The sequence below is a fragment of the Panthera onca genome, chromosome B4 (genome assembly GCF_046562875.1).
Source record: "Panthera onca isolate mPanOnc1 chromosome B4, mPanOnc1 haplotype 2, whole genome shotgun sequence".
NCBI classification, from domain to species: Eukaryota; Metazoa; Chordata; class Mammalia; order Carnivora; family Felidae; genus Panthera; species Panthera onca.
Window position 1 is genome coordinate 52556962 of NC_138345.1, and position 24680 is coordinate 52581641.

Below are 24680 nucleotides of genomic sequence, written 5' to 3' on the forward strand. Positions count from 1 at the left end.
GGAATACCACCTGTGGTGTGGGGCAAGAGAGCCATTTTTATTCTTGCTCACATATCAACTTGCTTGTCAGCTGAATACTGCCTGAGGTCTTGCTCTGTGTCTCTACCTTCTTTTCTGTCTGGAGAGAGATTCCAGCTGCCAGGCAGTTGATGCCATGAAGTGCCTTTGATTTCTTCTCCATAGTATTGGGACATGCATGTTTGCTGGGCCCATAAACATAGTTTTTAGTGTCATAGTCATATTTTCCAATGCAAGAAAGCCCCTGTATGATTTTAGCACCAAGAAGCAAAGAAACTTGTTTCCTTTTCTAAAAAAAAAAAAAAAAAAAAAAAAAAAAAAAAAAAAAAAAAAAGTACTATTTCAAAATAGTGACCAATTCAGGCAAAGCAAGGAAGATGTTTGAGGTGGTAAATCTACTTCAGGCTTTCCCAAAGCTGGGGAATTGGAATACCCACCCATAGCTTTGTTTAGGATTGCTATAGGCTCCACAAGCTCACTTTCTGTTTGTGCAAGAAAAGTTGCCTTTTGAAGGAATGTGGTACACACGCTCTTAATATAACATGAAAGGAAAGGTTCTTCGTGCCAAGAAATCACTCACGTGGCATGGAATCCTTTTAAACAAATCTGGCGGCAAGCTTTTTTCTGGAAGATTGACGGGAGAATGAAATAATTTAAAATTTTGTTCACAGAAGTCACCCTCGACCTCTCATATGGAGCTCTCAAAGCTGGTCTCCAAACACAAACTCGGCCCTTGCAGCTCTTCTGTGCAGCCCAAATGGGGTGCAAAACCTGCTGTCACTAATTGGGATGGCTTTCAGGTGGTGGTGATGATTTTTAGATTTATGGCAAGTTCTAGATATGACTAGAGACACAGCACATTTGGAAGAATGAGGTGTAAGGGCGCCTGGGCTGGGAGGAAGCAGCCAATGCCTCCCAGGGTGATTATGTTCAAGTTCAGAACTGCAAGTTCAGCAATGAGAGAAACGGGCTTTTTTGGAGGTTTCTGTTTTCTCTACAGCCAAGGACTGAGCTTTTCTTTATTACGTTTGGCTCAGTACCTTTTTCTTTCTTTTTTTTTTTTAACATTTATTTTTGAGAGACAGAGTGAAACAGAGCATGAGTGGGGGAGGGGCAGAGAGAGAGGAGAGACAGAATCTGAAGCAGGCTCCAGGCTCTGACCTGTCAGTACAGAGCCCGATGCAGGTCTTGAACTCACTGACCGCGAGATCATGACCTGAGCCAAAGTTGGCTGCCCAACCAACTGAGCCACCCAGGCGCCCCTTGGAACTTTTTCTTAACTAGTCATGTTTTCCTTAGGACAAGTCATGTTTTGTCCTTAGAACATCTTTTTTTTCTCTAAAATTTTTTAATGTTTATATTTGAGACAGAGCATGAGTGAGAGAGGGGCAGACAGAGAGGGGTAATTGAAGCAGGGTCCAGGCTGCAAGCTGTCAGCACAGAGCCCGACATGAACCTCCAACTCACGAACCTGTGAGATCATGACCTGAGCCTAAGTCGGATGTCCAACTAACTGAGTCACCCAGGCACCCCATTCCTTAGGACCTCTTGATGCTGCTGGAAGCAGAGGAACTTTCCACCTTTGGTCCCTGAGCCTCAGTTAAACTCCACTCATCTCCATGTTTGCAAATTTTTCCCATCCCGTTAACATTCCTCTTTAAAATGGAAACACACTGTTTCCATCTCAGCCCTTTTTGCTTGACCTTCCCTATCACTGATGATTTGTAGAAACAGAAAAGGCACTGCCGCCTTTGCATTCTTTTCCCAATTTGAGGCTTTTCTCCATTTGGAGAGACGGCTGCCTGTTGTTAGTGAGGCCCCTCTGACCTAAACCTTTGGAAAGAATTCAACCAAGGCAAGGACTCAGCCAAGAAATTAAACTGGATCAAACTTCTGAAGATTGGACAAAGCACAATGTTGGAGCACATATCTTCCCGAAAAAGGGCCCAAATCCCCCCTGCAAGTTACTTCCCTTAGCAACACCGGCGTGATAGGAAATATAAGGATGTTATTACCTTTTTATTTTTCTTTTTAATAAGTAATCTCTTAGGGTGAAAAAAAGTAGTTATTTTATTCATAATGGAAGTGGTAGCCATCATAAATCCCTGTTCTCTTGTTCTTTTGTCTTTTTTCTGACTCAATAGAATACGACTGTTTGAAGTTTGTTTGCTTTTGCCATCATCAAGGGCAGAATTCAACCCTCTTCCCAAATACGTGAGGATTGTTTTTAGATTTATGATGAAACCTAGACCTGCCTATGGTAAAGAATGGGTATTTATTTCAATATGAAAGGCAGTCTCTTGAGAGCTTTGTGTGGGAACCATGCTATTTAAATATTTTTATGTTGGAAAGTCTGTCTTTTTCAAATCATTCTTGGCTTCCAGCCCTGGAGAGTGAAGCCTCATCCAGAGGGACAGGAGAAGAATCCTGGGTTAGAAATCAAGAGATGTCCATGCCTTAGCTCAGTGTCTACTATGAATTTCCTCTGTCATCTTGAGCAAGTCATTTGTCTCCCTCTCTGCCTTGGTGGACAGGTGAGTGGAGTGATGTGGTTGAACCGAGCGAGGCAGTGAATTTGAACTTTTTTTATTTTATGTTTTTCATAGCAGTGTCCTCTTTGCAAATGTAATCTTACATAAACTCTAGTACATAATGTAGATAAAAGCTATATTTTACTAGATAATTGATGAATCCTAAATTACCATCTTTATTAAAAAATTAGGGAATGAGGGGGCACCTGGGTCTGTGAGTTTGAGCCCTGCATCGGACTCTGTGCTGACAGCTCGGGGCCCGGAGCCTGCTTCAGATTCTGTGTCTCCCTCTTGCTCTGCTCCTCTCCCAGTCATGCTCTCTCTCTCTATCTCAAAAATAAATAAACATAAAAAAAAAAAATAAAAACAAATAGCATCTAGCTACCACAGCTGATTGCAACTAAATTACATTTGAAAGATGTTTAATTAATGGAAGGTTTTTGTTTTTTTTTTAAGCACAGAAGTTATTTATATTTTAATTTGAAATATATGTAGTAGGGCCTTATCTTGGAACTCCTAAAAACTTCAGTGTAAAAACATACATTCAGGAACTTGCCACCCTTATCGTTAAAATAACTCTGAGAAGTCCGCCTAAGTTTAAAGACTCTGCCTCAACAAATTTGGTCAATTTTCATGCTTATCCAACTCCTTTCACGATGCCGTGTAGACCATTATTCTACATGGATGATGACCACAAGCATGTTTCAGCAACTGCTTTTATCTGAGCACCAATTTCTATGTCATCGGAGTAGATATGATACACTTTTGACAAGTTATTTGATGGTATATCATAATCTAATCTAAAAACCTAATTTTTTCTCCAGTCATGTTTTATGTAGTAAGTCTTCTATGTGCCCATTAAAAAAAATTTTTTTTAACGTTTATTTATTTTTGAGAGAGAGACAGAGTGTGAGCAGGGGAGGAACAGAGAGAGGGAGACACAGAATCTGAAGCAGCCTCCAGGCTCTGAGCTGTCAGCACAGAGCCTGATATGGGGCTCAAACTCGAACTCACAAGCGGTGAGATCGTGTCCTGAGCTGAGCTGAAGTCAGGTGCTTAACCAACTGGGCCACCCAGGCACCCTGTTTGTTTGTTTGTTTGTTTTTTAAGTAATCTCTCCACTCTACATGGTGTCTGAACTCACGATCCCGAGACCAAGAGTCTCACACTCCACCATCTGAGCCTGCCAGGTGCCCCCTCCCCCCATTTTAAAAGTATTCCTTGTTTCATTTGTGTGACTTTGTGTAAAAACAAGCAAAACACAGACACCCAAAACTCCATATTTTCATTGGTCTGAATCATAAAATCGAAACTTTCAAGGAGTTTGCCAGATGTGTACTTTGAATGTCCAATTTGGGGTTAGATCAGTGATGATAACCAGCATGGGATGGGCTCTCATAGGTATTTGGAAATTTGGGGGGACGTTTTTGGTTGTCTTGATACCTAAGGGCATCCTTTCTGGAGCCAAGGATGATTCTAACTGACCTCCACTTGTCTCCCTTAAATGCCAGCAGAAAGGAAGGGAGATTATGTTTTTGTAAACATCTGCTTGTTGAACATAACCCGGACTTTAAAAAGCTCTTTCTGGTAGAATTTATCTTTTCCTCACTTGTGACTTTGGATGGGCCTGTTAAGGAGCTTTTATTGTCTGATTTAAGTTTTGTTCATAGAAAATTTTTGTTGATGACACTAAGTAGTTCAGTTAGGCAGGAGTGTCTGAGTTGCTTGTTTTTGGAACTTTTGTGTTTTGTTTCAAAATCATGTAATGTAGCAGAACCAGAGATTGGAAGATTTCACTGCCTGAACTATAAGAAGCTGAGCAATTTTAGTCACACTAAAATAAATGAGACTGGGTGACCACTGTCATTGTACTTTCTTGCCGTCAAAAACTTTCATGTGAAACGTATATAGGCACTTGTTTTCTTTCCTTCCCACCCACCCCCCGCCCCAATTCTTATTTAAATGCTAGTTAACATATAATGTAATATTGGTTTCAGGAGTAGAATTTATTGATTCATCACTTGCATATAACACCCAGTGCTCAACACAAGTGCCTTCCTTAATGCCCATCACCCATTTAGCCCATCCCCCCCTTCCCTCCAGCAACCCTCAGTTTGTTCTCTATAGAAATCAGAGTTTCTTATTGTTTCCATCTCTCTTTTTTTTCCCCTTCCCCTATGTTCATCTGTATTGTTTCTTAAATTCCACATATGAATGAAATCATATGGTATTTGTGTTCTGCCTGACTTATTTCATTTAACATAATACATCCTAGCTCCATCTACGTCATTATAAATGGCAACATGTCATTCTTTTTGATGGCCAAGTAATATTTCATTGCATATATATACCACATCTTCTATAACTATTCATCAGTCGTTGGACACTCAGGCTCTTTCCATAGTTTGGCTATTGTTGATAATGCTCTTACAAACGTTGGGGTGTATGTGTCCCTTCAAATCAGTATTTTTATACCCTTTGGGTAAATACCTAGTAGTGCAATTGCTAGGTCATGGGGTAGTTCTGTTTTTAAGTTTTTGAGGAACCTCCATACTGCTTTCCACAGTGGCTGCACCAGCTTGTATTCCCACCAACAGTGCAAGAGTGTTCCCTTTCTCTGCATCTTCAACATCTGTTGTTTCCTGAATTCTTAATTTTAGCCATTCTGACAGGTGTGAGATGGTATTTCATCTTGGTTTTGATTTTTATTTCCCTGGATGTGTGATGTTGAGCCTCTTTTCATGTGTCTGTTAGCCATTTTCTTTGGAAAAATGTCTATTCATGTCTTTTGCCCATTTCTTAAGATATTATTTGTTTTTTGGGTGCTGAGTTTGGTAGGTTCTTTATAGATTTTTGGATACTAACCCTTTATCTGATATGCCATTTGAAAATATCTTCTCCGATTCTGTAGGCTGCCTTTTAGTTTTGTTGACTGTTTCTTTTGCTGTGCAGAACTTTTTTTTTATCTTCATGAGGTCCCAGTGGTTCATGCTATTTGCTTTTGAGACGTGTCTGGTCAGAAGTTACTCCAGCCCAGGTCAGAGAGGTTGCTGCCTGCTTTCTCCTCTAAGAGTTTGATGGTTTCCTATCTCACATTCAGGTCTTTAATCCATTTTGAGTTTATTTTTATGTCTGGTTTAAGAAAATGGTCCGGTTTCATTCTTCATGTTGCTGTTGAGTTTTCCCAACAATTTGTTGAAGGGACTGTCTTTTTTCCATTGTATATTTTTTCCTGCTTTGTCAAGGGTTAGTTGACCATATAATCATGGGCACTTGCGTTCATTTCATGTATTGTTGCACCATGCTGTGGTTGATCATTAGTAGAACATCACTTAGTACCAAATTGGCCCTTTTCATGATGAGGTACAATCATATTTATTTAACATATTTTCTCATTAAGCTTAATTTTTCAACCAATGACTCATTTCTACTTTTGAAGGTAATTACTTCATCTCACTAGAAATTTTTCAAAAAAATTTAAAGAAAACGTATCCAAAACTCACCATAAATCCTAAGCTTAAATAATTATCATGACATATGTTACTTGTTTGCTGCACAGCTTTCTGTGGCTTTCTGACAAGAGCAAGCCCTGGGCAGAAGCATCTGAGCCTCGTCAGGCATTTGACAAATTTGATTAATGTGTGCTAGGGTTAGTCTACTTCCCTGTATCATTTTACAGGAGAGGCCATGTGCAAGTCTGGATTAAAAAAAACAAAAACAAAAAAACAACACTGGTGCAGAATTACTACCTATTTAGTGTATTTTATATATATCCCAAAGATGACTAAAAAAAGAGAAAAAAAAGTTATAGTTCAGGGTCCCATGCATAAAAATGAAGAAACCTGTGGAACGCCTGGGTGACTCAGTCAGTTGAGCGTCTGACTATTGATTTTGGCTCAGGTCATGATCTTATAGTCTTGAGATCAAGCCCCGAGTTGGGCTCTGCACTGGGTGTGGAGCCTGCTTAGGATTCCCTCTCTCCTTCTGCCCCTCAATTTCTCTCTCTCTCAAAAAAAAACTTAAAAAAATATAATAAAATGAAGAAATTGGAATAAAAGTTAATATGATGGTGGTCTCCAGTGTTTTAAAATAAACTCCTTTTTAAGGAGGCGCCACACTTGTGGGGCTTGAACTTCCGACCCTGAGATCAAGATCTGAGCTGAGATCAAGAGCTGGATGCCTAACTGATTGAGCCACCCAGGCACCCTTCAAAGTTGGTGTATTTAAAAAAAATTTTTAAAGTTTATTTAATTATTCTGAGAGAGAGAGAAAGTGCGAGTGGGGAACGGGCAGAGAGAGAGAGAGAGAGAGAGAGAATCCTAAACAGACTCAGCACTATCAGCATGAAGCCAGATGCAGGGCTCAAACTCATGAACCATGAGTTCATGACCTGAGTGTAAATTGGATGTGTAACTGACTGGGGTGCCACCCAGGCACCCCAAAATTGGTGCTTTTTTTAATGTTTGTTTATTTTTGAGAGAGAGAGAAAGTGTGTGTGTGTGTGTGTGTGTGTGTGTGTGTGTGTGTGAGTGGGGGAAGGACAGAGAGAGAGGGAGACACAGAATCCGCAGCAGGCTCCAGGCTCTGAGCTGTCAGTGCACAGCCCAGTGCAGGGCCTGAACTCACGAACCGTGAGATCATGACCTGAGCTGAAGTCGGACACTTAACCGACTGAGCCACCCAGGCACCCTGAAAGTTGGTGTTTTTAATGACACTTTAAAAATAGTTATAATGTATACTGGCTGATTTCGACCTGCCTGGACTCTCAGTCTGCCTAACAGTATTGCTTGGTCTGGTCCGAGCTAGCTCCATCCTTTTCTTTTTCCACAATCCAATCTCATCATTTCTATGTCAGCTTCAGTTTAAACAATTCTGGTGCAGACATGGGCCCTTCTCAAGATTTTCTCTTTTTCCCTCACCCAGCTCCCAATTCTAAACCCCCAGTGGCTGACACAATCACTGTTTGAGATAGTGGAGGAGGGGACACTTTATTTCTTGGTCTTTCCTTGGCTTGTTTCAGTGGGGAGTGAATGGCAAGTTAGCCTGTGTGTATTGAATTCACAGCAAACAACTTGGCACACAGGATGGCTCTCGAATTGAGCTGTGTTCTCTTTTACTTACGTCAGGAAGTCCATGCCTTAGTTTTGTAATGTGTTCCTTTTCCCTGCAGATGGCCCCTAGGCAGGTGTACATCCATGTCTACCCACATGGGGCCCGTGGAAACTTCTGGATCTCCTTCATCCCCTTAGGAGCTGCAGGGAAACCTAGGGGCTTGTTTTTAGCTCCTCTGTGGTATGGATAACGCCTTGTTGCCTTCTCTGCTGTCTTACCCCCTTAGAGCCCAGAGAGATCTGTAGGCTGTGACTTTCAAAATACTTCAAGTTTGGAGTTGAACACATGTTCTCTTTACCTTGGGATTTCCTAGTTTACAGGTTTTCCATATAGTCTTCTCTGGTGACTGGCTCCTGTGCTGCCATTATGCTGTTTCCTTCTCCAAAGCTCTCCTTTTTCTTTCTCCCTTCGAAAGCTTTTAAAAATCTATTTGTGGTGAGGGGTGGAGGAACAGAAGAAAATCTCTCGGTTTAGATCTACTTGTAATATTTTGTTGTCTTTCTCTGGGTAGAGGTGGGGGAGGCAATTTCCTGTTGACCTTAGAGATGAAGAATGTGGTGTCTTTCTCTCTCTCCTTGTTTTATAGCAAAACAAAGGGGGCGGGGAATCAGGTGAGCAGGTAGGAAAGAGCATACCATTAAGACTTTGAAATGTCATCATGCCACAAAAATTAAACAAACACAATGAGCACCTTAACAATCAACCATTTCTTCTTCCTTGAAATTTATTTGAAAACACCTTGTCTACAAGATGTAGAAAGTTCCTTCAAAGAGGAAATTCTTTAGTTTTCTGATGCTGAGTGATGATGACAATTATACTTTGATTTCTCAAGGATTAACACAAGCACGGCAGAGTCATCCCCTTAAACACTGGTGATGGTGAGGAGATTTTCTTTGTAGAGAAAATGCGAACTGGTGGCCTCAAGGAAGAAAGGAAGGAGAAGAGAAATCATTGAAAGGTGAGAATAGAGGTAGCAGGATCCCTGTTAAAAGGAAGAAAAAATTCCCTACCCACAGAACACTTCTGAAAACACATGTGTGGGGTTTTTTCCCACACCAGCCCTTTCAAAACCAACTGGGTGTCCTATGCTTCAACTGATGCTATCCAGAATTAGCAGAGACCCCAGAGGTCAAGGGATCCCAAGACTGCCCCCAGTAGCAAGCCCCAAGTTGTCACCTGTACTTTTGACCAACAGGCTATAAATCAGAGGCTCCTCCAACCCCCTCCTCTGGTTCAGTAATTTGCTATCATGGCTCACATGACTCAGGGAAACACTTATGTTTACTGGTTTATTATGAAGGATATTATAAAGCATACAGATAAACAGCCAGGTGAAGGCGTACATAGGGAAAAGTCTGGAAGGGTCCTGAGCATGAGGGCTTCTTTCCCCTTGGAGTTGGGGGTGTGCCAGCTTCCTGTCACATGGATGTGTTCATTAACCCAGAAGTTGTCTGAACCCTGTAGTTTTGGGATTTAAAAACATTTTTTATTTTATTTTTGAGACAGAGAGAGAGAGACTGAGCAGGGGAGGGGCAGAGAGAGAGAGAGAGGGAGACACAGAATTTGAAGAAGGCTCCAGGCTCTGAGCTGTCAGCACAGAGCACAACGTGGGGCTTGAACTCACGGACCGAGAGATCATGACCTGAGCCGCAGTTGGATGCTTAACCAACTGAGCCACCGAGGTGCCCCCATCTAGCCCTTTTCTTAAGTAGGCAACAAGGAAAAACCACTCTGGCTAGTAATTCAGGTAAAAAGTTTACTACATAGGTGAGTCTCAGTCTCCGACTAAAAGTAACATTGAGGGATTTACAAAAAAGGAAAAAGTTCCTGATGGGGAAGAGATTGTACAGTAAAGACTTCAGTATAAACCTGTGCTGTTTTTGAAGGCCCAGAGCTGGGGTCAGAATCACATAGATGTGGATACTGTTTCTCCATCCTCAGAAGTGAAGAAATGTCTCTTATGATACAATTAAGGGAAACAAGTTAAAGTTGCAAATAAGAGAGAAATACTCTTGAGGAAAAGCTAGAGGAACTTCTTCGTCTTCCTACCTTCATTCAGATCTACTAGCCCACCTCCATTTGTACCCATGCTCTCTGCCTTTTCTCACTTTTTAATGCCCCTGCCTCTGTCACAACCAACTCCTTCACCTATATTCCAGATTCCTGTCCCTCTCATCTTCTCCTGAACTCTCCTGCATCATGATGTCCCTGTCCTTCCAGGACTGGTTCTGTCAGCACATAAACGCCTAAGTGTCTCCCATTGGTTGACCCCATGGGTCTCTCTTCTGTTTCCTCATTTCTCAATTTATTGTTTCTAACCTTCTTGAAAGTGTTGTTTATAATCATTGTATACTCATTTGCTCCTCCTATTCTCTCTTAACTGTCTCCAGGCAATCATCTGAAATAATAATTAATAATATTCAGTTGTTTACTTTTTTGTTATTGGTGTCATCCTTCTAGAATTTAAATGTATTGAAAATAAGGTCTTTTTTTTTTTTTTTTTTTTTTTGCCTTGATCAATGTTGGATCCTGAGTTTCTAGAATGATGTTTAGCACATGGTTGGCATTCGCTATTTAGTGAGTAGTAATAGAACATCAGATAGTTCTTCAAAGCCAAACTTTGAGTTCCAGAACCTAATGTTTACTGGGCCAATGCATTCCTTCACTGGTAATATTACCTTTTCTCACAATGACTATTTAAAAATTTTATTTTTATTTTTATCTTTTTAAAGTTTAATTATTTTCAAGAGAGAGAGAGAGAGAGAGAGAGAGACAGAGTGAGTGCGATCAAGGAGGGGCAGAGAGAGAGAGGGAGGCACAGAATCTGAGGCAGGCTCCAGGCTCTGAACTGTCAGCACAGAGCTCAATATGGGGCTTGAACTCATGAACGGTGAGATCATGACCCGAGTTGAAGTCGGACACTCAACTGACCGAGCCACCCAGGCACCCCACCCACAATGACTATTTTAAAACTTTCTAATCTCTCTAGAATTTTAAGTACTTCTTGGTCCCTCTTTCTCACTTTCAGAAAATATTTTATACTCTACAAATCAAAAGGGAGCTATTCCTAGGTCATTATGTCTGAAGATGAGGAAGTGACTTATGTGTGTTCTACATTGTTTTTTTATTTATCTTTATTTATCACAACCTTTTTAAGCAGAATGTAACTTTGAGCACCACATTTCCATTCATACAACTTGGTCTGAGTTATTTTTCAAATACCTTTGCAACATGCCTAGGTAGGCTCATAATTTTGCTGTCTGAACAATACTTTTTCTTTAAAAAACAAGCCCTATGGATAGTTACTCCCACCAAGTTGGATCAATTTAACGTACTAATTTCCAGTGGACTACACGGGAGAATAAAAGACACAATGTAATTTTCTTTTATTACATTTTCTGCACATCTGGTGAAACTTCACTAAGTTAAGATGCTAACAATCCTCTGCTTTTTTACTTGGTTTATTTAAACTTCTTTCAAATTAGAAGTGAAAAGGAAAAAGTAATGAATTGAGTGAATGGCCAGAAAACCTCATTGTGCAATACTTCAACCTGTTCCTCTTTATAGCACTTAAAAAATTATTTTTTATTTTTTATTTTTACTTATTTATTTTTTTAAAAGTAGGCTCTATGCCCAACTCAGACCTGAACTCACAACCCTGAAACCAAGAGTCGCAGGCTCCACTAACTAAACCGGCCAGGTGCCCCTGGAGATTTTATTTTTAAGTGATCCCTACTCCCAGCGTGGGGCTTGAATTTACAATCCTGAGATTAAGGGTCGCATGCTTTACTGACTGAGCCAGCCAGGAGACCATATTGGCACCTTTTTGTAAAGAGCTAGTATCTCTTAGCTTTGTAAAAATTTATTTGCCCGTGAACTGAACTCCTTTATACCCTGCATGACCAATGTTCATAAAAACAGTTAAGAGTTAACTTCATTCATTGTTTCCATGTACTGTCTTTCCCCTCTTCAGCTGATTCTAGTTTAACTTCTAGCCCACCACTGCACTGAATCTCTTCTACCAGTGAACTCCATGTTCTAAATCCAAAAATTTATCAATCTTTATTTGTAGACTCTTTATCAGTATTTAACACTATGGACTCCTTTCTTCTTCAAATGCCCCCTTCTATTGTTTTTGTGACCCTCCCCTCTTCTACGTTTCTTCCTGTCTCATCAATTTTAGCCTTGTGGGCTTGTCTTTCTTTATCCTTTAAATTGGCAATTTTTAGGGTTCTATCTGGAGCTGTCTTCCTGGCCCACTTAACACGTTTCCCCTCAATAATCTCCATTTTCTTGGTTTCAAGTATTTTGTATGCCAACAATTCCATCCCTTTTTATCCTGAGCTTCAGACCTATATATCTGCCTAATCTGTTAACATTTCCATTCAGTTATCTAGTCTGAATCTAAATCCATTGTCTTACCCACTAGACCTTCATTTTCCTGAGTTCCCATCTTCATGAAAAGTACTTTTTTCAGCCAAAGCCAAGCTTGACAAAGCCAAGTTTTTATTCCAAAATCTTGAAGAATATCAAGATTCACTCACACCCATGCTGTGTCTTAACAACACACATTTTCTCTAAGCAAGTGAGGAAGAATAGAGGAGAGGCTTAACCAGTGTCTACTAATTTACAATTATAGTCTCAAGCTAAGTATTTTTAAGACCCAGATGTTAACCTAACAAGGATAATAGGAGGTCAGCAGGACTATTTAGTGTAAATTGAATTAATGTACTCTTTATGGCCAGAGTTCTATTGTGTATTGATGGTTTGGACATTTGTTAATCTACCTTTCAATGATTTCAAAAGATGTGGCCTAAAGAGTTGTTGTGGTGATTTCTGGGGAGATTTTGAATCTAAACCCGGGGTACCTATATAATAGTCAGGTCCACTAAAATTTCAGTGAAATACTGTACAAGAAAGAAGAGTCTTCTATGCTAGAGTAAAATGATGTTAAATGAAACTTTTCCTTTTGTCTTAGGTTTTGGCTGAGGTCCCAGAACTGGGTACTATGGTTATTAAAATCCCACATTAAAGAGATATACTAGACCCATTTACTAATTTTCATTGGAGAGAGAAAGAAGTTTACTCAAAGGATTTTGTAGTAGAGTTTTGTGAAATTTTATCTCTCTGGCCCTTATAGAAGAGGAGTCTTTATCCATGGGTCCCTTAAGCCACGTGATGGGAGGATTTGGAACCAGTGTCACAGGGACTGAACCAAACAAAGTGCAATTACATCATGCTTAGGGGGATCCAATGATTTCCCTGGGGAAGAGAGACTGGTGCTTGGGATTGGGAAGTTGTGTTGGATGAGTAAGTTTTAAATTGGATATATAATAGAGTTTTAAAAAAATAAAATTTTATTTTAGAGTAGTTTTAGAAAAATAATTGTGAAGGCGTTCAGAGTTCCCACATATCCCACACTCAATTTCCCGTTATGAACATCTTATATATTAGTATGACAGAGTAGTCACAAACAATGAACCAGTTTTTTTAGTTTTTCCCTGAACTTTTCAGAAAGATACATAGGAAAAAATAAAAATAGCCAAAGTGTATATAATAGAACAAAAAAGATATATAAGAAATATAGTGAAGATATAACATGAGTATTCTCCTTCTCTTTTCCATCCCACTGTTATACACAGTTTGTCCTGCAGCTAGGAATTTATACATAGCACAAAAATTAGAGAATACTTCTCTAACATAGTTGAAAGAACTGTGGGTGAGAACATGTTTGTTAAATGTATGTTAAGCCATTGTGTCATAGGTCGCCCATTAATTAGAGTGTTAACTATTCCAAGAAGATTCATAAAAAATTAAAAGTGGTGTGCTTATCTAAATATGAGATTCCGTTTCCTTTCAGAGGCACAGATAAAACTTCTGTGCAATGAAAGTAAAAGAAACAGAAATGGCAAATATGTATGGTAAATGATCAGTTAAAGCCTGATATCAAAAATATTTATAAAGAAAAATATTTTTAAGGAAATTATTAAGTTTGCAATGGAAAAGTGGACAATGGCTATGGTGATAGAGAAATTGCATACAATGATATACAAATATTCATTTAACATTTATAAATTGTTGAAAGGAAAGCAAGCTAAGAATAATATAAACAAAAGTTTAAAAATCCATTGATAAGATTTGGGAGAAATTGGCAAATCACGATTTCTTGGAGGCACTATTAATTGGTTCAACCTTTTTCTAAAAAAAATTTTTTTTTAAATGTTTATTTATTTTTGAGGGAGAGGGAGACAGAGTGTGAGCAGGGAACAGGCAGAGAGAGAAGGAGACATAGAATCTGAAGCAGGCTCCAGGCTCTGAGCTGTCAGCACAGAGCCTGATGCGGGGCTTGAACTCACCAACAGCGAGTTCATGACCTTAGCCAAAGTCAGGTTCTTAACCGACTGAGCCACCCAGGTGCCCCTAAAAGATTTTATTTTTAAGTAATCTCTACATCCAACAGGGGGCTCAAAATTTACAACCCTGAGATCAAGAGTTGCATGCTATACAAACTGAGTCAGCCAGGTGCCCCTGTATACATTTTATATGCATGGAACAAAAGAGTTGTATGTATGTAGCAAAAGAATTTTAAGTAAAAAAATTAAAAGATAATTTTTTATCAATAAAGATTATGTAAAAACAATACATTTTGAAAAAGTCATAGAAATGTAATCAGTAGGGCTTACATAAACTGGTTATCAGTACAATTTTTTAAAAGAAATTTTAATAACAAAACTGTCATTTAACATTTATTACTTTGATATTAATTAATATTTTTAAAAAGATAAATTGACGGATATATTTTCTTCCTGAGAAGAACAAGTAGGTATTATGGCAACAATACATATGATAGTATCATATTAAATATCTGTCCAAATAGTGAACAAAACCTAAAATGCTTTTATTTCTTTTCCCTTTTGTTTAATTCTTTTCCCTTTTGTTTAATCTATGCATATTTCAGAGAAAATTTCATCCAAATCTCAGATTCATCTTTTAATTCGTAAGAATGCTGATTTGGAAAATTCGGTGTTCTGTGTTCAAGAATCTTATTTATTAGATATTCAGTGTTCTCTTGTTTTGGTGACAGAAATCACAATTAAACTTTCTATGGTTCTGTTTGGGAAACCATGCCCCCTTTCCTACCGATAAAAAGTGCCATGACACATTGTAAAGGTATAATGTGCTAGTTACAAGCTTATTGAATTTTTATGAAGAGAAAAGGGTCAGAGCAAGTTATATAAGTAGGTCTCATGTGAAAAGAGATTCTATAATCTGGAAAGCAATAAAAATAGAAGTTATAAAACACAACTCATTAAGGCCTATGAACAATGAAGGGGTAGGTTTATCAAGACCATTTAAAGAGGAGAATTGAGTCTTAATTTTGGCTTAATTAGCAATTAATACCAGATATTTACTTCTTTTGCAAGGCAAGGAGCCAAGGCAAACCATGCAGTTTGTTCAAAGCTCATAGTTTTTTTCCTGTGGTGCAAATAATGGTAATATAATTAACAGAATACAGCTCTATCATCCATTTATTTATTTATTTTTTATGTTTATTTATTTTTGAGAGAGAGAGAGAGAGAGTGCAAGCAGGGAAGGGGCAGAGAGTGAGGCAGACACAGAATCCAAAGCAGGCTCCAGGCTCCAAGTTGTCAGCATAGAGCCCAATGCGGGGCTCAAACTCATGGACCGCAAGATCATGACCTGAGCTGAAGTCAGACGCTTAACAGACTCAGCCACTCAGGCCCCCCTCTATCATTCATATTTATATTTTTCCGTAAATTTTGATACTTTGACAGGCAACACTGAGTACATATATTGAATATTTGTGTGATATGACACATGATGATGACGTTTAAACTGAAAATGTTGAATTTCATTAAGTATATTTAAGAACTAGCAATGGTACGATGGTGAAAAGGACACTTTCCTCCCTCTTCTGTCTCATTTGTTCACATAAATAAAATCAGACTGTCGTCAAATGTTTTCCCTGCTAAGATTTTAATACATACTCATTTTAAAAGACAACAGTTCAGTTTAAAAGACTACAAATCTTCTGGTTTATGTTTCCAAAGAATAAGATAGTTGTCGCAGAAATGAAGAAAAGCAGATGATGGCGTGTTTGTAAATCTGCTTGAGAATGAATCATCAAAAGTTTTTGAGAAAAAGTCCCTTTTTCAGGGTCCTTCAAAGGATAAAGGAATGATTTTCTAGACACCTCCATTTTGGGTAGCTTTATTTATTTATTTATTTATTACTTTTATTTATTTTTATTTTTTTATTTAAAAAAATTTTTTTTAACGTTTCATTTATTTTTGAGACAGGGAGAGACAGAGCATGAACAGGGGAGGGTCAGAGAGAGGGAGACACAGAATCTGAAACAGGCTCCAGACTCTGAGCTGTCAGCACAGAGCCCGATGCGGGGCTCGAACTCACGAACCGTGAGATCATGACCTGAGCCGAAGTCGGTCACTTAACCGATTGAGCCATCCAGGCGCCCCACTTTTATTTTTTTTTTTTAATATAATTTATTGTCAAATTGGCTTACAACACCCAGTGCTCATCCCAACAAGTGCCCTCCTCAATGCCCATTTTCACCCATTTTCCCCTCTCCCCCATCCCCATCCCCATTCCCATCCATCTTCAGTTTGTTCTCTGTATTTCAGAGTCTTTTATGGTTTGTCTCCCTCCCTCTCTGTTTTTCCCCCCTTCCATTTCCCCCATGGTCCTCTGTTAAGTTTCTCAAGATCCACATAGGAGTGAAAACATATGATATTTGTCTTTCTCTGATTGACTTATTTCACTCAGCATAGATTGCCATGCACAGTATAGCTGTTTTAAGGCTTCGCTTTCCATAGCATTCTCCTCACCTTGAAAACAACATATGGTCTCCAGACCTCCTTGCCACCTGAAAAATGACTGTGAACAACAGCCAGATCTTTCCTGTTCTTTATAGAATTTTTTTTAAATGAACGTTTCTTTCTCCTCCATCAGCCTTTTCTCGTCTGAAGTTTTATATGAAGAGAGACATTCTCTAAATCATTCATTCAAATAAATTTATCAAAAATTGCCTCAGACATACCACATAGTCATAGACATGTCTGCTCAGAAACTCTATATTAACATCTAAGAAATTGCTGCCTCTGCTCTTTTTTGAAAGAATAAAATAGGATTTAATATCACGTTCAAGAATAATTCTGAAATGTAACTGATGGGGAGAACATAGGTCTGTCTGTTCAGCCATTTTGTTTGAAGGCCTCAATAGATTAGGAAGGCAGGAGAAATGGGTTTTAGAATTGTCTCTTCATGAACTTACTGTGTGGCCTACATTTTCTCTCCTGGAGTGAGGAACACATTGGTCTAAAATAGATGATCTTCACAGTGTTTCCAGTCTTATGACCTGACTTTGTTTTCTATATTATCATCATATACTATGTTCATATTGTCACCTAAGAATTATTTCAGTTATTTATTGCTGCGTTACTAACCACCAAAAACTTAGTGGTGTAGAAAAACGAACATTATATTATCTTTCATGATTCTTTAACTTGGCTAGGATCACCTGGGTGATTCCTCTGGTCTGTGGGATGTTTACTGGGGCTGTTGGCATCTAAAGGCTTGAATGGGCTAGAATATCTAAGATGTCTTGTCAGTGGGTGCTGGCTGTTGGTCTGGAGCTCAGCTGGATTCACTGACCTTGATTCTCCTCAATTCAGCTTCTCCATGTGGATCAGGATTCTTTTTTTAATTTATATATGTATTTTAAAAATTTTTTAAAATGTTTTATTTATTTTTGAGACAGAGAGAGACAGAGCATGAGTGGGGGAGGGGCAGAGAGAGAGGAAGAGACAGAATTCTTAGCAGGCTCCAGGTTATGAGCTGTCAGTACAGAGCCTGATGTGAGGCTTGAACCCATGAACTGTGAGATAATGACCTGAGCTGAAGTCGGCCGCTTAACTGACTGAGCCACCCAGGCGCCCCTGGATCGGGCTTCTTACAGCATATTCTAACACAGTTTCAAGTGGCAGAAAGTGTGAGTAGCCAGTTCTTTCAAAGTTTGGGCTTGTAAGTCCCCAAACATCATCTATGTTGCATCCTATAGGTGAAAATATGCACAGGATTAGCCCAGGTCAAAGAAAGGGGAACTTACCCCTACCTCTTAGTGAGCTGTGGCATATGTACAACAGGAAGGGAGGGAATTGATGGTGGCCAGATTTGAAAGCTTTAGTGCCTCTAAAAGAAGAGGCCAGAGAGCTGGCTAGCTTTCTCTCTTCCAGCCATGGGAGATCTAATGAAGTCAGTCCTCTGAAACCCAGAAGAGGGCCCTCAATAGGACTTGATCATGCTGGCATCCTGATTGTGGGCCTCCAGCCTCTGGAACTGTGAGAAACAAATTTCTGTTGTTGATAAGCCACCTAGTTTATGGTGTTTTGTTATAGCAGCCTGAGCTAAGCCAAAGTGTGGCCAGGATTCTTCGGTGTAGTTCCTTAGAAGGAAAGCCATGTTAAAAAAAAAAAAAAAAAAAAAAAAGACAAATGGTCTGACACGTATCCAGCACGTAATCATGGGAGAGGGATAGGGTAGCCACAGGGGCAACTCCGTTCCAAAAGGGGGCAGAGAGGAGGTGTGTAGCAATTTTGGAATCAAGTTGGCCACAAGCCACCATTTCTGTTGACTCAGAGAACAGGAAGTACTCTTTAATTAGGGTTCTGCTACTGGAAAGTAATTTTCTGTGGCTTCTGGGTCTGCCTTCTGGGTTCTGGGTCAACCCTCTAAGTCACACTATGTTTCCCACAGGAAATGGCACATGCTTGCATCTGAGTAGCACTCTCAGCTTGATTTCTGCTTCGAAGCCTCTTTTTATTTTGAACTGTCTTTGACCCATTTAGCCAAAGACTTTGTAGGCTTCCTACATACTTCCTATGTAACTTGTGTTTCTACACAACTGTATTTCAAGTTAGGATCTGCTCCTTTAGACAAAAGCCACACTTACAAACCCCCCTTCTACCTTGTGCTGAGACACAGAGTGCTATAGGAGGAATGCTTTTAAGATTCTTAGTAATCTTATGGTCTCTCAGAAGATCTACGAGGAAACAACTTCAATATTTCTGAGTTTAACGAAGGGTCTTATAGCCACATTATTATTTTATTTTATTTCATTTTATGTTATTTAATTTTAATTTTGTTATTTTAATTTTATTTCCAGTGCAGTTAACATACAGTGTTTTAAGTGTACAATGTTAGTGATTCATTGCTTACGTATAACACCCAGTGCTCATCACAAGTGCCCTCCTTAATACCCATCACCCATTTAACGCCCCCCCCCCCCCCACTTCCTTCTGGTAATCCTCTGTTGTCCAAAGCTAAGAGTCTGTTTCTTTCTTTGCCCTTCTCTCCCCGCCTACCCTCCCCCACATTCATTTGTTTTGTTTCTTAAATTCCACATATGAGTGAAATCATATAGTGCTTGTCTTTCTCAGACTGACATTTTATTTAGCATAACACTCTCTAGCTCCAACCGTGCCATTGGCATAGCCACACTCTTAATCCAAACTTTACCCTGAGGCCGCATTTTACTGGCAATATTATTATCTCATTTTAAAGACGAGGAAGCTGAGGCTTAGAAGGTTATGTGACTTCCAAAAACACATACTGCCAATTTCCTCTCTTCCTGAAATCCAAAATCTAATAGGAGGAGCCAGAAATAGAGAGGAAAAATAAAAAGAAAATAAAAAAATATAAGGAAAATTCTGTCTCTAATACAAGTTCAAAATGCTGAGACCCATGAGGGAGAAAGAAGATCAGACAGGCTTCTTGGAAAAGGCAGCACTGGGTTTGGACAAACATGAAATGGGAGGGAAGGACACTTCAGGCAGAGAAACCAGAAGGGAGAGGATTGGATGTGATGAGGAAGAGAGTCCACTACTGAGATGCAGGGGCCTTTCTGGGATGGATAGTGGCTATGGGGATGATAGTGAGGTATAATGAGGCATATGACTGAACGTGTAGGGTTGGGTGAATTTTGGAACTTGGACTCCTAGACTGAAGAGGTTGGATTTATCAAGAATTCAGGGGTTTTCAGCATGATCTGTTGGTTCTACTTGTGTACATTATCATTCACACATCTTTACATGTTCTTTTCGTAGTCCAGTCTGAATAATGAATATGAAAAGAGTTTAAATGGAAGCAGTGTGGCATAGCAGTTGAGAGCCTGAATTCTAGACTCAGGCAGACCTGAATTAAGACCAAGTCTACCACCTACCATTTGTATCTCTTTGGGAAATGATCTTAGCTTCTAAGCCTCCGTTATCTCACGTTGAACTGAAATACCTATCTCAGAAGTTTGCCATGAATATTACATGAGATAGTATGTGTAAGCCACTTAGTATAGATTAGGGCACGTGGTAAATTATCAGTAAATATTGTTATAAATGATTTTTATTGGGGAGCCTGAGTGGCCCTAACCCCCAATGTGACTATATTTGGACATAGAGCCTTTAAGAATGTAATTGAGGTTAAGTGAGGTCAGAGTGGTGGGGCCCTAATCTCATAGGACTGGTGTCCTTATAAGGAGAGGAAAAGATACTAGAGACTTCTCTCCACACCTGCACACAGAGGAAAGGCCATGTGAGGTCATAGTGAGGAGGTGGCCATCTACAAGCCAGAATGAGAAGCCTCATCAAAACCAATCCTGACGGCATTTGGTCTTAGCTTTCCAGCCTCCAAAGCTGTGGGAAAATAAATACTTGTTTAAGCCCCGCGGTCTGTGGCATTTTGTTATGTTAGCCCTAGCAGACTAATACACTGGTTAATGAAAATGAACTCACTAATAAATAAAAGAATGAAAAACTGTATTCTTTTGTACTACACTTGATCTTAGCCAAAAGGCCGAGAATCGATGAAACTATTCTTTTGTATTCTAACAGTCAATGTCACAGAACTTTCCTTTTAGCAAGACAATAAAGATTTTTTTTCCACCAGCCTAGACAATGGTAGTTGAAGCACAAATATTTTATTGCAGCTTTAGAAGTTTATTATAAAATCTTATGAAAACTCATGTTACAAAATTTAACATAGCCATATGGTGTTAATATGCTGTGGATTATGTGCTTGTTGGGGATGAGTGTGTGGTGAGGAGAGAATGTTAAATAAAGTATGATAAACAATATCTCTCTTAAAAAAAATTTTTTTTTTGGGGGCGCCTGGGTGGCGCAGTCGGTTAAGCGTCCGACTTCAGCCAGGTCACCATCTCGCGGTCCGTGAGTTCGAGCCCCGCGTCAGGCTCTGGGCTGATGGCTCGGAGCCTGGAGCCTGTTTCCGATTCTGTGCCTCCCTCTCTCTCTGCCCCTCCCCCGTTCATGCTCTGTCTCTCTCTGTCCCAAAAATAAATTAAAAAAAAGTTGAAAAAAAAAATTTAAAAAAAAAAATTTTTTTTTTAATGTTTATTTTTGAAAGAGAGAGAGAGACAGATTGCAAACGGGGGAGGGACAGAGAGAAAGGGAGACACAGAATGCAAAGCAGGCTCTAGGCTCTGAGCTGTCAGCACAGAGCTCAACGCAGGGCTCAAACTCATGGACTGCGATTTCATGACCTGAGCCGGAGTCGGCTGCCCAACCAACTGAGCCACCCAGGTGCCCTAACAATCTCTCTAAGATGTGTACTTACTTTTCAGGGTGACCGTATATTCAGTTATGAAATGTTTCAGCAAACCCAAGAGGCCATGGATTATATAAGATGCACTGTTATTTTATACATAATATTTAGAAAGAAAATACAAACCAGAATGCTTATTATATCAAATGTAAGATATATTAACATGTGAAAAAAAAAGTTCCTTTTAGGATCTGGGAGTATAGTGGTTGACTATTAAATACAACAGTTAGGGCGCCTGGGTGGCTCAGATGGTTAAGTGTTGATTTCAGCTCAGGTCATGATCTTATGGTTGTGAGATCAAGCCCTGCATCAGACTCTGTGCTGACAGCATGGAGCCTGTTTGAGATTCTCTCTCTCCATCTCTCTCTGTCCCTCCCTCTCTCTCTCTCTAAAGAAATTAATATTAAAAAATAAATGCAACAGTCAAACTATATTAGATATGATAAAAACTCTATAGTTCTTTTTATAGGAGTTCCTGCTAGAGAATTTGTGTATGTAGACATTTTTGTATGTGATTAATTAACTGCTTTGCTCTATGTAGAATAGTACTAGTAGGTACCATCTTTTAGATAACTGATTTAAAAACTCATTATTCAAATAATTTTCTGTAGGACTATAGGACTTTGTTCTCTTGTAGAACCTCTGATTGAAAAAAGCTGCCAGAGAGTAATGAAGAGAAGAATCTTTAAGAGTTTAAAGTTTCTCATTAAGTAGATGAAAAACAGCCAGTCGGAAAATGGTTATTTTATTTCCACAGGAATTTATACTACTTTCTGAATACCATTCTGGAAGAATGTAATCATGGAGACCTCCGGACTCCACCTCCAGATATCATATTAGTAGTAGTATCAGGACCACATTTATCTTCTTTCAAGTATAATAGTCTGAACACTTTCATTGCAAACGACAGAATCCAAGTTGAATTCCATAACAATTTTTCCAGATCTTAGGTAGAATTGGATTAAACTTCTCAAATTTTGCTGTTAGGAAGCTCTCCATTTATTTGCTTTGTTTTTCTTTAACTTCCTTCTCTAATAGTCTCTCTTTTTGTGGTGGGAAAGCTCGTGCTTGGCAAGGAGGGGTTTTGTATGGTTCCTACAGCTTAGTATCTCATTAGGAGGAAATTATCTCTCCTCTATAATCTACAGGGAAAAAACACATTGGCCCTTTTTGGCCATTTTCCTGGGCCATCATTGTCATGAAGGGGTCAGGTTCTTAGATTGTCCAGTTTGAGTCATATGACTTCCTTTGTGGCTTAAGGAGTGGGCCCCTAGATTGAAAGGCACTACAGATATGCATGGAGTGTAGGGGAGGGGGGTACAATTTGAAAAATGGCTACAGGGCAATAGAAATAACACATATGCATTATTTTTTGTAATTTTTTTTTTTAGATTTATTTATTTTTGATAGAGAGAGACAGAGCACAAGTGGGGGAGAGGCAGAGAGAGAAGGAGACACAGAATCCGAAGCAGGCTCCAGGCTCTGAGCTGTCAGCACGGAGCCCGACGTGGGGCCCGAACTCACAAACCGTGAGATCATGACCCCAGCTGAAGTTGGACGCTCAACCGACTGAGCCACCCAGGCGCCCCCACATATGCATTATTTTGAGCATGGCCCTTGAACTCATGCTGTAGCTGGTGGCATAAAAGTAGGACTTCTTACATATGTGTAGGTTGTTCACTGTATAAGAGTACTCTGCTTAGGGAGTAAATGGAGACTAATATCTAGCCTGTGCCTTGCATACCAAACCAGAGTGACCCCATGATCCTCCCATAGGTGGCCCTTTAACTAATTCCTACAAATGTCCCTAAGTGGCCCTGCACAAAGGACTTCTAAGACCTCTCGATAAAATAGAGTATATAAATACCTCTTTTGTATCAGTTAGCATTTGATGCATAACAAATCATACTCAGTTTTGTGGCTTTAAAGAATCATTTATTTAGCTCATTGATTCCATGGTTGGTGTTCTGGGCTGGGCTCAATTAGCTGGTTCTTCTGCTGATCTTGACTGGGTTCACTCATGTGTCTCTAGTCACTTGTTGAGTTGGCTGCTTTTTAACTGAGGTGACTGGGTCACATGTCTTTTACCCTCCAGCAAAATAGTCCAGGTTTGTTCCCATGGTGCCAGGGTTCCAAGAGCAGCACATGACAAACTCCAAAGTTAAAGTACTTTTTTTTTTTTAATTTATTTTTGAGGGAGTGTGAGCAGGGGAGGGGCAGAGAGAGGTGGGGACAGAAGATCTGAAGTGGGCTTTGTGCTGACAGCAGTGAGGCTGATGTGGGGATCGAACTCATAAACCATGAGATCATGACTTGAGTGGAAGTAGGACACTCAACTGACTGAGCCACCCAGATGCCCCTAGGGTTAAAGTACTTTTTAAGCTTTTGCTTCTAAGACATTGGCCAAAGGAAATCATATAACCTACCCAGATTCAAGAGTGAAGAAACAGATTCTACCTTTTGGTTGGAGGAAAAACATTTGAGGCCATTTTTGCAATTTGTCATGCTTTTTCTGACCTTCTAAAATCATAGCAGAGCTACCTGTAATTGAATAGTCACAGAGCTATGTCAATCTAAGTCTTACTAGAGCTGCACATAGTTATGAATCTTATGTTAAGCCTATCTTCAAATTCCTTTTTCACATGTCACTAATGCTGCAAATACTTGCTTGACCTTATTTTCTTGTTTATTCAGGGCTTGGCAGGAAAGACCTTGAATCAACTTCCAAAGAATAATTCATTCTTTATTGGTTGTTAATCGTGGAAATTAACTGCTGATTTCACCAGTAAAGATATCAGTAGAACCATGAACATTCAGAGATTCCTAGAGCTGATATATTGTCCATTTTAATGGAAAATAGAGAAGGCTCTTTTGGTTTTCTTCATTAAGAAGAAAATCAGCTGACTCTTTTGGCTTCAGGCATTTCAGTATAATACCGTAGAGTTCCAGAATGCCATCTTCTCCTGTATTCTGTGGGTGGGGGTGTGGATAGAATCTCTGCCAGGAAATAAATTCAGTTTCCAAGAATCCTTCTTCCTATTCAGGGTGACCAAGGCCTCTCTTGAAGCTGATCTGCATTTTAAGGGATTTTAAGACATGGGTGGATTGATCTTTGAGTCTGATACCTTCTCTGAGGTCAAACAAATGGTCTAAATAGAGTCACTAAACTTGCTGGAATTATCATTGTATTTTGGATTATATAGCATGTACAGAGAAACTTCTTTTTAAAAAAATTTTTTTAATGTTTATTTATTTTTGAAGGAGAGAGAGACAGAACGTGTGTGGGGGAGGCACAGAGGAGAGAGGGAGACACAGAATCCGAAGCAGGCTCCAGGCTCTGAGCTGTCAGCACAGAGCCCGAATAGGGGC

At 39.5% G+C, this 24680-nt stretch overlaps 1 pseudogene; it reads right to left on the bottom strand.

The window, feature by feature from the left end:
- Positions 1 to 20434: 20434 nt before the first annotated feature.
- LOC132660538 (U2 spliceosomal RNA) lies at positions 20435 to 20558 on the bottom strand (annotated as a pseudogene).
- Between the last annotated feature and the right edge of the window lie 4122 nt (positions 20559 to 24680).